General features: G+C 42.0%; 1 protein-coding gene and 1 long non-coding RNA gene across 3 annotated transcripts in view; one reads left to right on the top strand and one right to left on the bottom strand.

Moving 5' to 3' along the window:
- amn1 (antagonist of mitotic exit network 1 homolog (S. cerevisiae)) overlaps positions 1-2,656 on the bottom strand; it is an 18,129-nt gene extending 15,473 nt beyond the window's left edge. Inside the window, exon 1 of the mRNA XM_086027377.1 lies at positions 2,494-2,656. The gene's annotated coding sequence lies outside the window, so the exon portion shown is untranslated. The remainder of the gene's footprint in view (positions 1-2,493) is intronic.
- A 132-nt stretch (positions 2,657-2,788) lies between these two features.
- LOC147148472 (uncharacterized) lies at positions 2,789-15,298 on the top strand. 2 transcript variants are annotated; one of them, XR_015086390.1, is made up of 4 exons: positions 2,789-5,796; positions 7,988-8,060; positions 14,207-14,287; positions 14,386-15,298. It is a non-coding gene; the product is annotated as an uncharacterized LOC147148472 (long non-coding RNA). The 2 variants fall into 2 exon arrangements; XR_015086389.1 differs by having other exon boundaries at positions 2,789-6,436.
- The last annotated feature ends 352 nt before the right edge of the window (positions 15,299-15,650 follow it).

Here is a 15,650-nt window from a genome sequence, read left to right as displayed (position 1 = left end):
CGCGGTATGAATGATGCTTTTGGAGCGGTGGGACGTCGTCGCATATTAAACAAGTCAACTTTTTTGCCATTACGCCTCGTGGCAGCCAACCAGCATCGGGCATACTACGTGACTACGTCTCACATACAGCCAAACAGAGCCACTGTAAAAACTGTTAAAAAAAAAAAAAAGGCGCCGAGTGAACAGGACGCTGATTGGCTGCAGAGACAAAATGGCAAAAAAGTTGATTTGTTTAATACGCGATTAGAATAAGAATGTTCTTATTTTATACGTGGTACAGTGTATAACAAGGTATTATGCCAGACATTTTGAGCTGATGGTTTTCTTAAAAGTTCGATCCCGGCTCCAGCCTCCCTGTGTGGAGTTTGCATGTTCTCCCCGTGCCTGCGTGGGTTTCCTCCGGGTACTCCGGTTTCCTCCCACATTCCAAAAACATGCATGGTAAGTTGATTGGATACTCTAAATTGCCCCTAGGTGTGATTGTGAGTGCGGATGTTTGTCTCTGTGTGCCCTGCGATTGGCTGGCAACCAATTCAGGGTGTCCCCCGCCTACTGCCCAAAGACAGCTGGGATAGGCTCCAGCACGCCCGCGACCCTTGTGAGGATAAGCGGTATGGATAATGAATGAATGAATGTTTTCTTAAAACTATTTAATGAGCAAAAGTGTTTTAATAAAATAAATGAAGACAAGGTTTTGTTTTATTATTTTGACCTCGAAGTGCAATTTAAAGCGGAAGTCAACCCAAGCATATTTTTTTTTTCGAGAGTATGTTCCCAGCAGGCCCACTAGTTGAAACACAGCATTCTGATAAATTTTGCGTTTGTAGAATATGAGTTAAGTAGCAAAATGCATTTGTTTTTAGCCATCTCTGGGGGTGGCCATTTTGTCTTGTCGACTGAAAATGACGTCACAACTGCTTACAACGACCAATCACAGCTGAGCTGTTCTCTGAATCTGAGCCGTGATTGGTCGTTGTGAGCAGTTGTGATGTCATTTTCAGTCGACAGAAGACAAAATGGCCGCCCCCAGAGATGGCTAAAAACGAGTGGATTAACACTTATTCCACAAACGAAATATTTATCAGAATGCCCCGTTTCAACTAGTGGGCTTGCATAAAACATATTCTTGAAAAAAATATGTTTGCGTTGACTTCCGCTTTAAGGCACCTTCCTTTACACATGGACACCGCATTACAAAATAATCTCCATAATATTGAAAAAGTTTTTTTTAAAAAAGCAAGGAACAGCTGTTGAAGTACCAGCCAGGCACTTGTTGCTAATGATAACAGCTGCTTGCTACTAACGCCGGAGGCTTGTGCCGTATCATACAATGACAGCGTAATTAACTAGCGGTTTGTTAGCGTTGCATTGATGAAGGTGGCAAGTTGAGACGTCGAAAACGGAAGTCAAATTAGCTGTTACGCCACAACGGAGGTAAACTTAAAAGTAAAAGTATTACTAAGGCTATTGCATTGGTATCAATGACGCAATGTATTCTTTGGTCAGCTTTATTTTGAAGTTCGCCTTTGCACAGGTGGTGTGTTAAAGAACTGTTGTTCCATTAATTCCATCGAGGCATCTACATTTCACACATTATTTTTTACAAAGGGCGTTCCTTTACAACTCAATACGGGACGCGTACTTAGGTTCCTAAATACGGGACGATTCCGTTTTTCAAGGGACGGTTGGCAACCCTAGTTGAACCGTAACACCGGCAGCCGACACATCCCGCTAAAAATAAATTCCCTGCAAATCAAGAATTCTTCCTTCCGGCGATTGACCAATCAGAGCCGTTCACAGCAAAATTACGAAAGCAGGAGAGTTGGCTGTCATGGAAAAATAATCACTGTCTACGAAAATAAAAGGACGAAACCACGTTGCATTGCATTACTCTTAGACAAACCGACACCGAATACACGTAGTCTACGTGAGCTTCTGTCATAAACTCACTATCGAACACTTTCACCTGACGGATCGCAAACTGTGTACTCTACTTAGTGCCTACAGGAGCTGGCGCTACTGTCCGCAAAATTTTACCACTTACTTCCTCTATCACAACAATAAAATGCAGGGGTTTGTCGATTTAGTAATGATAGGAAAGTAAATTACAGCTAAATAATCACACATCGTCTCTTATTTTGTGGAGCTAAAACGATTTCGTCCACAAGCTTCCAAATGTGCAAGACCTTAACACTCACGTCGAATATTCTTTTTTTTTTTTTTTTTTTTTTGCTTCTGGAAATGCAAATTTCCCAAAGGGATCAATAAAGTCAAGTCTAAATCTAAGTCTATTCGCTAATTTGACAATTTAAATTCTCCAGCTGGCTTGAATGCCTCCTCATTTCTCCCTTAGTAGTTACACGTTCTGCTTACTGGTCTTACTTTAGACAAAAACATGTCGGCCAGATGTGCACGAAAAAACTGCGGGGGGATGTTCACTGATTGTTCCACCTAAACGTGTCTTAACATTCTTTTAAAGTAACATATGCTTACCGTTTCCACAGAAGCTTGTCAATTTAAGGTGAAGTGGAAAGCGTATAGAAATCAATCCTTTCTTTTTCCGCGAAAATACGTCCAGGTGCATTTAAACGTGGCGCTATCCACTGTGCTGTTGTTTCTTCAGTGTTCGCCCGCGAGACTGTTCTCTTTACTTCCGCTTCTGTACTATTTTCACGTTCATGTGACGTCACCTACTGGCAGTGGACGGGCGGATCCACCCAAACATCGAGGGTATTGATGCCAAGTAGGGTTCAAGATTAGATCAATACTAGCGGTATGAGATCGACACAATATTTTCGGTTTCACTCTTTGCACCGCTACGGGTTTGTTAAACAGGGTGCAGCCATGTCGTCACATACGTTGCTTGTGTCTCAGCGGCGAGCAGGCAGGCACACATTGCTTGGTCCTCCAGTCCATGGGCTGCTAGCGGTCCACATGCAATCACACACACATACACAGCTTGACTTCTTTGTTATGTTTTTATCCCTACTGGCCTAATGCACTGGAAAAATGACACTGACATCAAATAAAGTGGTACAATGTGAGTTTGAGCCAAATATGTGATTAAGCCACTTGAAGAATGGTGTTGAAAATGAGGTGTAAGGGAAATTAAATTCACTGTACTTTTCAACATCTGGGCCAACTAAGTATTTTTTTTTTTCTGTCATTTGAAAGCTAATCTCCGCTAACCTTTGGTATGAATTAGATGCTGGTGGCGGTCACTGCAGTGGTTATGAAAATATCGGTAAAAAGGTTACCGGTACATGTACTGTACTTTATAAGTCCAAATGTATGACTTTTCGGATTCAAAATGCTACTCTTGGCCAAACCACTCAAGACTATTCAATCAATCTTGTATAGGTTGTGGGGGTCCCAAAATTGGGCATATTGTGTGTATGTAATGGATGATTTTTAAGATGGCTGCCAGCTGGGTATCTGTTATTTCGTTTTACTCTTTTACTATTGTGCAAATTGTGATGTAAGCATGAAATTTGGCAAGAGTATTTCTTGCAGGTCACTTAGGAACAAGTGCTGGCAATGAAAAAATCAATATGGCAGCTGTTTTTTAAGATTGCCATGAAAAGGGTCTGGACTCTAGGTTAGCTCTGATTCATTGAACAAGTTAAATTTGATGAAATATTAATTTGTTGACATCATACTGAATTTTAGCCAGAACTATTCATGACTTTTACTTTCACTGTTAACCAATTTGTCGTGACATAGGAGTGCTGGTTTTTGCTATGGGAAGTGTGGGCGACCGCCCAGGGCCCAATCTATGTGAGTGCACATGAGCGCCCTAAAAAAATTAAAAAAAATAAATATTAAAAACAAAATTGGCCAATTTTGTAGACGGCCAATCATTAGCATGTTGAATTAGTGGATTTAGCCTTATTGGCCTCATTTCCACCAACAGCATCCACTCTACTCTACTCGGCTCTACTTCCATACAAAACAGTGTGTCTCCAATGCCACTACCTGGCAGCCCCTCCTCATCTCTCATCTCACTAGTGAGGTCATGCCCCAGCGACCGTAGCTTGCGGGCACTGCACACACCGACAAAAACAATGCAACACCTTTTCGTTCCTCGTGGACCCATCCAGCTGCCTCTGCATGTCTTAGACAGCTAGTAATGTTAAAAAAAGTTTGCACCTCCTCAAAAGTCCAAGTATTTATCTGCACTTTATGTGCACTTCCATAGTTAAGATGCTAGATGTCGACATAACTGATTTAACTACTATGAACTCGCCAGCTCAGACAATCATATATAATGCTAAAAGTATAAATCCTATAAAAAAGAGTAAAACAAACATACCAAAGTCAATGCCCTTAAAATATTCTTCCATTGCCTTTGCAGGTGTTCCTTGCCTGCTTTTCTAATTACATTAGGCATTCAGCATCCAGTAACCCGAGCACAGTAGTGCTATAATTTTCTTTTACATATTACAACATGGAGTAAATGGAAGAGTAATTGATTAGATGATGCTTTGAAACCGCTTTGTGTATGTTACGGCCCACGTTGAGTTGGCCGTTTAAGTGTGTCTGGGTGTTCTCTACTCTTGCCTGATTGGTGGCCTTTGTAACCAGTTAAGCTATCCAATCAGAGCAGGGGAGAGTAACCAATTGTGTCAATTACTTTCATGTGTGTTCACCCGCAAGCAAGAGGGACTTGGTTGCTGGTGGACTGGACTGACTGCGATTGACGTGGTCAGTTCTTGTATTGGGTTAGTTGGCTGGCTGCGATTGACGTGCTCAGCCCTTGTAATGTGTTTGTTGGCTGGCTCCGTGTGACGTGGCCAGTCCCTGGGCTGACTGCGAGTGACGTGGTCAGACCTTGTATTTTTGTATGTTTTGGGATAGCTACTGGTGATGTAGCCAGTCCTTGTTTGTTTTTTTGTTTTTTGTTTGCAATGGTTAGTGCATGTTTTTCATTTACCCCTTCCAACTTTCACACCTATGTTAGACCCCTCCTCCTTGCCATCTCAAGGAGGGGTCGTAACCAGATGGTGTACCAGAGTGTACCAGATGGCCCGTGTGCATTTGCTCTCAAGGGATGTCACACGCGATGTAAGAACAAGAACCAACATGTTGTCTACATAGGTGAGAATGTGACAATAAGAATTGTATCTACATGTTATCCATTGTACAGCACTGCTTGGATATACAATAGTAAGTATTCAGATTGTTTTAATGTCATGTTCATGTAGATTAAATATCATGATATCATGTGTGTTTTAGACAGTACTTTACAAAATCATAATATTGGTTGCTATGAATATAATAACAGTATGTGTTCAAGTATTGTACAATTAGCTAAATATCTTTACACATAAGCAGTCATAAGACAGTGTCTTGAGTAAGATCACAGACACACACACACACATACACCCACGCGCGCACACACCAACAGGCATTCATTGTTATGCACACTTTTATCTGTACACGCAAAAACATACAAGCTTGTGGAGTGGAATTTGGCCTCGAGTTATTTCACAGGGCTTGGGACTCTGGAGCCGCCAGCCAAGGGCAGGACTCGAGGCGCCAAGATGACCGAAGACTTGGAGTGACACGCCACGGAGGGAGAAGATTTGAGTCTACCGACATTTTTGATTGGATTCCTCTGTTAGGGCAGTATGGTATATATGTGAGGGCTGCATTTTAGATAGCGGTCTTTTCTGACTTTGCCCGTCACGGGTACGAGTCCCACACGAGGTTAAGAAAAGCAGCCCAGCTTGACTTTTGTCAGATTCCTGAACTTCAGAGACTGAAAGAAACAGACGGAAAATTAAATCAACTTGTGTGAGTCTTTTTTTATTATCTTTATATTTGAATGCCTTCTTGAAAGATAAAACGAACATGCAGTGAGTTGTTTTTGTGAATTGATAATTGGGTTAGCGCCCTGGTGACCCTATAGCAAACTTAACAACTCAAACACTCCTCCTTTTTGGACATGACCAAATTATTGCTTCAATAAGATAACTGGAAAGAATTAGCTTTTTACTGCACGCATAGGAAATTGGCCAGTCGAGCATCTGAATTTCTTTAGCTCCCTATAGTTCCTTATTTTAATCAGGTTTGGCGCAATTGAGAACTGATCAATCTTAGAGTGAAGGATCTGAATCTATACGAATGGCTATATATTAGCCAACAGATTTCACCAAAAACCAAATTGGGAATTACACATCGCATAATCAGTTCAAAGTCAACGTGCCCAGATCTGAGCACGGGACCAGCTGGTGAAGATCAGCCCCATAGGCAGGGCCAGCCAGGGAGGAGACCAACCCACATTATGTTTAGATTTGGAAGACAGTATAAATTTGAAGGCTGCATGTTATACCGCGCCCCTTTTCTGCCCTCGCCCATCTCGGGTGAGAGCATTCGCAAGGATGGAAAAGCTGCCCAGATCTGATCATTGTATGATTCCTGAACTTCAGAGATGGTAAAGAAAACTGACAAGAAAATACAATCGATTTGTGTGAGTCTTTTGTGTGAGTCTTTATTTATATTGGATACCTTCTTGAAAGATAAAACGAACACGCATTGAGTAAGTAGTTGTTTTGTAAATTGCTAAATGGGCTTATGGACTCGAGACCTACAAAACTCCTACAAAGAGCTTACTTAAATTAAGACTACAAGTTAATCACTTTTATCCCATTTTATTTTTACTATTATTTCTTATTTTGCTAGTTTAACTAATGTTATACCTGGTTTTAACATTAAGTTCTAATTTTATCTTTAATCTTATACTATAATTTAAATTATTACTATTTATGATTGATTTGAATTCATAACATGTAATAAAACTCATAATCATCTGATTCTCTTGTTCATTGACTATATCAACCATATTAGTTGTTAAGGGATTATTGTTTGATTATTCAAAATTGGTCCTTGATGTATCAGTTGCTATGCAGTTGCTTTGGCCCTTTAATTATGTCACATTATTCAATCATATAGGATCAGTATATTAGCTCGAGTTACTCAGGGACATATTGTCAGTACGTCAAGTTTTCTTCGAGTAAGAATGGCAGATTTGGTCTTCTGCATCCAGCCCTACTCTCCTGTATTTTCGTACAAACACAATTCCTATGAAGTTGGGACATTGTTGAACAAATGAAAACACAATACAATGATTTGCAAATCATATTCAACTCAAAGGACATCAAAGAACTGCTAAAAAAAAAAAAACACTTGTTGTTGCCTGACTAATAATAGCTAAAGTTTTGTGTCTTCCACATGAAAATCATACCTGATGTTCGATGCACATGTTGCTCCGTGGGCTTTTTGCCTACAAAATGAAAGGAGCACACAGCGATTAGGTGGTCTCTTGAAATGAACATTTCCAGACTAATCTTTTAATTCATTCATTGATTGATTGGTCAATATATTCAACTTAATAAACAAAAAAACACAAAAGTCAATCCAGACTTTTCCAGGAAAACAAGCCAATCAAAAAGGCGTAGGGTGAAGCTACAGTTTATCAAACCTAATCCTTTTTTTTTTTTACATGACAAATTTCAGCAAAGAAAAATTAATAAGCAAACAAAACCATTGACCACAATACGCCAACATAAATTCATCATCTCACAGAGTAAAATTAAGTAATGAAATAAACAGTGCTTTTTTTTAACAAAAAATTGTTCCAAATACATTTTCCACCCTTGTCAAGGCAACACATTTTTTATACACTTTCTTTTAAGCTTGGTTTGTATATTTCATCAGTACTTTGAGTTTAAACATTCTTTTGAAAGAAATAATTGAACCACACATTTTAAAATCATTTTTGTAATTATTCCACAAATGTACATCTTTAATTCAGCCACACGTTTGTTTTACAGTATGTTGTTGTCTTGTGTTTTTTGAAGACACCCGTTCCTCTCAGATCAGTGTTACGGCCTATGACGTTTTGCGGACGTTAAATTATGCTGTGGTGTTAATCTGTCTGGTGTTTCGCTGACGATCTCCAACTGCTCTCCCACCCCCCGATTAGTGGCCCTCATCCCCGACTCAACCCACCAATCGTTGCCAAGGCCTGGATTCCAGGAGCACCATCAGCTACACTAGTCAGTCCCTACACCGCCTGTTTATTTTGTACCGCAGTCTTTTGTATGCAGTGCATCGTTTTCATTTTTTCTTTCATAGCTACATTATCTTCATTTTGTTCATATGCCAACTCATGTCAACTCAAGAGTCAACTCATTTTTGCAGCACTTGCAGACAGGCGGGATTCGTGAGTGTAAACTGTAATTTGAGGTTTTGTGTTGTTGTGCCCTTGCGGTTTCCAATTGCCCATGTCACATGCACGACCCACTACATCATCCAAAAGGGGAGATGTTGCTGTTTACTATTGTCCCACTAGTTGAGACAAGGCATTCTGATTAATATTGTGTTTGTGGATGAGTTAATCAGCAAAATCCACCCGCTCTTAGCCATCTCAAGGGGCGGCCATTTTGCCACTTCTGTCAACTGAAAATTACATCAGTGTGTCAGGGCTCAGATAAAGACCAATCATGACCCACCTTCAGAAAATAGATCACATCAATCAATCAATCAATCAATCACATTTTATTTATATAGCACTTTTCATACATAAAAATGCAACTCAAAGTGCTTTAAAACATTCAAAGCAAAACATAGAATTATCTTCAATCAAAAGAAAAGATAAATTATTTAAAAGTTGTTGAAAGCCAAACTAAAAAGGTGTGTCTTGAGCTTCCTCTTAAAAATATCAACAGTCTCTGCAGACCTGACATCCTCTGGCAGGCTATTCCAAAGGTGAGGACCAAAATGGCTGAATGCAGCCTCGCCATGCATTTTGGTCCTCACCCTTGGAATAAATAAAAGGCCGGCGCCAGAGGACCTCAGGATCCGCGAGGGCTGGTATGATAAAAGCAAATCAGATAAATAAGATGGCCCAAGACCATTAACACATTTATAAACTAATAAAAGTACTTTAAAATCGATCCTGAAACACACAGGGAGCCAATGCAGCAATTTCAAAACTGGCGTAATGTGCTCCCGCCCTCTGGTTCTCGTCAGCACCCGAGCGGCTGAATTCTGCAGTAGTTGCAGTGGTGAAATGCTCTTTTTCGGGAGGCCAGAGAGCAGGGCATTACAGTAATCTAAACGACAGGAAATAAAGGCATGCATCAGCACTTCCGTGTTAGCCTGAGAGAGAAACGGGCGGACTCTGGCGATATTCTTAAGGTGATAAAAACCAATCTTGGTTACATTTTTAATATGAGGAATAAAACTGAGCTCAGAGTCAAAAATGACGCCAAGGTTCTTCACACAGTGTGAGGGATTAAAAATGTGTAGTTTTGGTAAAAGCTTCTCTCTCTGACCTTCGGGACCGATAACTAAGACCTCAGTCTTGTCCTCATTGAGCTGTAGGAAATTATCTGCCATCCATGACTTGATATCTAAAATGCAATTTAAAAGGGTATCAATGGGTCCTGTGTCATCAGGAGACACGGCAATATACAGCTGCGTGTCATCAGCATAGCTGTGAAAGCTGATGCCGTGTCCCCTGATGACATCCCCGAGGGGAAGCATATAAAGATTAAAAAGTAAGGGGCCTAAAATCGAACCTTGAGGAACCCCACATTTAATTTCATGAGTTTTAGAGGAACAAGTATCCATACTTACAAAGAAATATCGGTCTGTGAGATAGGAATAAAACCAGTCAAAAACAGTACCAGAGATGCCCACTAGATTTTTAAGTCTATTTAATAAAATTTGGTGATCTACTGTATCAAAAGCAGCGCTTAGATCCAGTAGCACCAAGACTGTGAGTTTTCTCACGTCTGCAGTGCACCTAATATCATTTAAGATCCTTAAAAGAGCAGTCTCCGTACTGTGGTTCATCCTAAAACCAGATTGATATTTCTCCAAAATATTATTTGTATTTAAAAAATGATTCAACTGGATGAAAACCAGTTTTTCTAAAATCTTACTTAAAAACGGTAAGTTGGATACGGGTCTGTAGTTATTAAAAACGCTCGGGTCAGAACCGCTCTTCTTCAGAAGGGGCTTCACCACCGCCGTTTTAAAGGCAGCTGGGAAGACGCCTGTCTGAAGAGAGCAATTGACTATATTTAAAATTTGTTCTTCAAAAAATCCATAAAATGTCTTAAAAAGAAATGTGGGAATTGGATCCAAAAGGCAGGTTGTTGGGTTTACCTGGGAGAAAACTCGAACAAGTGTCCTTGCATCAACCAGGGCAAAACTTTCCAGTGTTTCCTCATGTAAATATGATTGTCCGGGTTTATTAAAACTTGTGTTTTGACGGGCTAAAAGACTGGATCTTATGTCATCGATTTTACTTCTGAAGTGGTCTGCAAAGTCCTCACAGAGAGCATCTGTTGGTCTCTGTGGGGACTTATTAAAATCAGAACTAGTTAAAAGTTCAAAGGTGGAGAAGAGAACCCTGGGGTTGTTTTTATTGACTGTAATGAGGTTTGAGAAATAGGAAGATCTTGCCAGTTTTACTGTTTTATTGTAAGATTTCAGTTGTTCGCATAAAATTTCATAGTGTACTGTAAGTTTACTTTTTCTCCACCTCCTCTCTGCACTCCTGCATTTTCTCTTTGATATTTTGATAGCATTGTTTCTCCACGGGGGTACAGTCTTTGTTTTTGTTGTTTTAATTAAAAGTGGAGCTACTGAATCTAATGATGATTTAAGATGTAGGTTAAAATTGTCAACAATAAGATCACAGGGTGCAGGTAAAATGTCAGCAGGAGTGTTTTTTAAGATCTCGATAAAATTTGCTGCCACCTCAGAAGATAGGTAGCGTTTCTTCACTGTTCTGACCGGGACTGCTAGATGGTTAAAACTGGCGATGTTAAAATAGACACAGTAGTGGTCTGACACTGCCAAGTCAACAACAGAGGACACACCAGCAGACAAGCCATAGGTTATAACCAAATCCAGGGTGTGTCCTCTGTTGTGAGTTGGCTGCAAGACGTGCTGTTTAAAATCCAAGCAGTTTAAAAGGTTTGAAAAATCTCTGGATAGTGGGTCCGAGATGTTGTCCATGTGTATATTAAAATCGCCAGTTATTAATATTCTGTTATAACTGGAATATAAAATGGATAAGAATTCTGAAAATTCTGTAATAAAAGAAGTGGAATGATGGGGAGGTCTATAGACGGTAATGCAGAGAATAGGGGGACTGCTAAAAACAAAGGCATGGTGTTCAAACGATAAATAGCTGCTAAAAATGATCTCCTTTGATAAAAGAGTATTAATAAAAATTGATGCAGTCCCGCCTCCTCTTTTGCCATCCCTTGTAGAAAATAAAAAGTTAAAATTCGGTGGGCAAGCCTCGTTGAGAGCAACTGGAGCATCTGTACCAAGCCATGTCTCAGACAAAAGTATACCATGTAAATTATTGTCTAAAATCAGGTCGTTTATGATAAAAGTTTTGTTTAAAAGGGAGCGCACGTTCAGCACGGCCAGATTAATTATTGTGCTGGACGTGCGCTCATGGTGGTACGAATGAGCAGTATTAACATATACTAGATTACCACTGTTAAAACCACGTTGTTTGTGTGTGCAAGGGAAGCGTCTGCCGGTGATGGTTTCAATGGGAAAATTGTCCGATAGTGGTAATGATAATGAGGGCCTGCAGGGGGAGCTAGTGAGGGTGGTGGTACTGTGAGCAGCTGGTATTGGCCTGTAAGTGATGGTAGTGACATTGTCATTGCAGCGTTTATGAGTAGAAGAAGAAATATGATTGGTAAACAAGAGTCAGCTGGGAGTGGAATTGGTTACGACATGGTGGATGTTAGCGGCTAAAATCTTGCTACCAAGAGAGTTCGGATGAACACCATCCGGCTGGTAAAAAGACGGGCGATTCCAGAATAGGTTAAAGTTGTCAATAAAAGCAAAGTCAAGGTGGCCACAAGTGCGTAGGAGCCACGTGTTCAAGCTTAAAAGGCGGCTGAAGCGCTCGGCTCCGCGAGACAATGCCGGCAAAATGCCACTCACCCAGACCGAGAGATCGCAGGTTCTTAACAAGGCAAAGAGGGCGTGAAAGTCTCTCTTCGTCTGCTCAGACTGTCGGCGTATTGTCTCGTTTGTCCCAACGTGAACGATGAGCCGGGTAATGGATGATGGCAGAGAGTCAAGAACACCCGGCAGGATGTTAACTATGTCCATGACTTTCGCTCCGGGAAAACAGCGGGTGACGCAGCCGGGATAGTGAGTACGTCTAATGGTGCTGTCGCCAATTATAACGGTGGTCGGTGGGTGACGTGAGGAGGGAACGCCAAGGGACTCACCACCGGCGGAAGATTCACGACCCCACTGTCCAGGATGGCTCCGCCGAGGCCGAGTGAAGACGGTGGATGACACCGATGAGTGTCGCCGATGATGCTGGTGATGACGACCACCCTTGTACCGGGACACCGCGTCCCGGAGCAGCCCGACGCGTGAGTGGACGGCCGTGTCACCGGCGGACCCGCCCAACATGGGGTTCCCGGCCGAGGTCGTCGCCGTGGGTGGCGGGGAATCCGAGGGAGCCCCTGGGAGCACAGCCCCAGCGTCGGATGCAGCAGTCGGTGTCTCCGACTGCTGTAGTGCAGTGATGGGAACAGGAGACTCACTCGCCAGGGCGGCGAACCGATTCCCCAGGACCAGTTGGGGGCGGTGGGGTTGCTCCCCGGCCCTCCGGCCGCGGGACACCACCTTGACCCAGGTGTCACTCTGCAACGGTGTCGAGCAGGATGGCCCCGGGCAGGCAATTGGATCCCACTTCGCCGTGTCCGAGAGGCCAGCCGCCTCAGCCGTCATTGTCGCCGACAGGATTTCACGAGCGCGCCTTCTCATGACCACCGCGGAGAGTTCGGGGAAACGGGTCGCGAAGCAAGAGATGACCGATTCCTTCTCATGGAGCTCCTCTGAGAGACGACGAATATCCCTTCTTAGGTCAGAGATTGTCTTATTTGCCTTCTCCAGCAGGCCATTGTGTTCGTCGCTGTCGTCTGAAGGCATTTTAATACACTAGCTCCAAGCTAGCCCCAAGCTAGCCCGTTTCCGTCTCACGCTAGCTGTATGCTAGTCCGCGAGATCAAGCGACCCAGAGATTAACAAAAATTTAAATAAATAAAAAATAAGATAAAAATAGTCTCCAAAAATTAAAAAGAGTAAAAACGCAACGCGCAGGTGAGGTAGATTCGAAGGCGAAAGTGCAGAAGTGCAATCGATACCATCCACGTCCAAACTCTGACGTGGCAGGAAAAAAAGATGAGCTGTGATTGGTCGTTGCAGCCTGAGCAACTGTGACATCATTTTCAGTTGACAGAAGTGACAAAATGGCCGCCCCCAAAGATGGCGAAAAACGGGTGGATTAACGCTTATCCCACAAACACCATATTTATCAGAGTGCCTTGTTATAGTGGGCCTGCATAGAACATATTCTTGAAAAAAATATGTTTGGGTTGACTTCCGCTTTAAGACCAATGAGAGCCCTAGAGGGCGTACAGATCACGTATACACCTTTTTCCCTTGCTGTTGCAGCACAATTGTGGACTCAGGTGCCTAATCCTGAGAAAGTTGGCACAGTGTGGATCAAGGTTAGAATAGTTTGGGATTTTTCATTATTGTTAATTATTTCGTTTTGACTTTTGTTTTTTAAATTGAATAATTATTTTTTAGAGCAGGTTTGTTCATTTTTATTATCTTTTAGTTTTAGTCACATTAGTTTATTTTTTTCATTTTCTTTTTAAATATGTGGCGTATTTGTTGAGTGTGAGATGAAAACAAAAGGGCCACAAAGTATTGAGTAGTAAAATAAAGTAAGCTACACCTGGGGAATATGTGCCATTGCAAAATCACTTACTGGCACCTTGCATTTAACAACGCGGGGTAACGTATAACATACTGTATATACACAGCACCTTCCATCACCACAAAGATACAGTATTTGAATAAGCCACTTACTGATACAGACTAACCTACATTTTGTGATGTGTTATGTGGATTTGGCCAAACTGCTGGGTGACAAACAGGGGAAGCCGCACAACTGTGAACAATGAATGCGAGACAAAAGCGACCTTTGTGTGCCAGGCTGACGCACTAACAAGCCCAGACATTGTTTTGTTCAGAGACGGTCATAGCCATTTTGACCAACAAGTGGTATACAAAGTATGATAATATGCTATTATGACCCCAGACGATACAGAGATTTCTTTCATGACTTTAGAAGCCGAACCACTGCCGCCATCCCACACAGTCTAATCTGCAGAACTCGCCGCCGTGCACTGGGCTTGTCAGCTGGGAGAAGGTAAGACGGTCAATGTTTACGCTGACTTGGCCTGTGTAACATGAGCATCGCTAGTAGACATGGCTGCATGACAGGAAAGTTGACAAACCTCCACCCAGATGACAGAACGTGTGTCTGGAGACAATGGGACCCTCTGAGGACCTCCAGGATCTCAGACTCACCTTGTCTGATCCCGGACAACTACAATCCAGAGTCTGACCCTGACATCATCTTTGGGACTTGGGCCAGATGTCAACGACATGCTCTAGTGCAGGGTCTAAATTTCACGTACACAAGTGTTGCTAATGTTAATACATGTTACCGCTGTTGCAGGGAAAGAAGCTAATATGTGCTCATTTGCTTTGTGCAGGAAGGTCCCATAAAGGGGCTTTGCCTGTGTCAGAAAGTTTTGCTGGGGCCCTTAGGGTCCCTAGGGGTTCTAGACCCAATATTCTAGTGAGAAACAAATGTGAACTGTTTTCCATGTTTTGCACACACTTCTGTCCCCAGGGGGGAGGGGTCAGCGACCCTGTGGCCAGTCGACCATATACTACACATATAGGCCTATGACACCATGATTTGTGAGGTGACCTTACGGCCACCTCAACTTTGGGGGGTTAGATATATTCCTATACTGTAGATTTCACTGCACACTAGGACACACACACATTAGTTGTTCTGATAAAACTGATGACACGGAATAAAAATGCAATCACATAACGCAGGGGTAGGGAACTCCGGTTCCTCGAGAGCCATACCCTTCCTGTTTTTAATCTCTTTAGTTCAACTGTTAGAGGAGAAACCCGCCTCCAGTGTGACTGGAGTCTTACCAAGACGAGTCGGAAATATGAAGACAAAACAACACGGACACCCAAGGATGAGTTTTACTGGCCAGGAGAGACGAACGACAGCAATCTGGTTCAGATCGCTGTCGTCCCCCTCTTACCTGATCCTTTTATTGAGTATCACAATGACAACAGCATTATAATCGATACAAGATAGCTCAGCATTAAAACACAACTTGTGATTTTATTTGATTATAGCCTGATGTTTGCCTAACCACATCCCCCGTCCCTTTCCTTGGTCTCACTCCCTTATCTAGTCCAGTCATCCCGACCTCGGTTAGGTCAAAACATTCATAGTGTTGCACTTTATTTCAGTAAACATACTGCCTACTTCTACCCTGAATATGATGAAACATTACATTTGATAATAATGAAATAACAAGACTTAATGGGAGTCTAAGTATGATGCAGATATAATTCAGAATATATGTGTTGTGGATACATAATGATACAAGACATGAATACATGATTAAATGAATGAGTACATAAATCCCTTAACAACACACCTGACAACACACCTGACTCAACTGATCAGGACC

This window comes from Filicampus tigris, chromosome 4 (assembly GCF_054856515.1).
Source record: "Filicampus tigris isolate MCC_2025a chromosome 4, RoL_Ftig_1.0, whole genome shotgun sequence".
Lineage (NCBI taxonomy): Eukaryota > Metazoa > Chordata > Actinopteri > Syngnathiformes > Syngnathidae > Filicampus > Filicampus tigris.
Note: the sequence above shows the minus strand (reverse complement) of the source record. Positions and strands in the feature narration are given on the sequence as shown.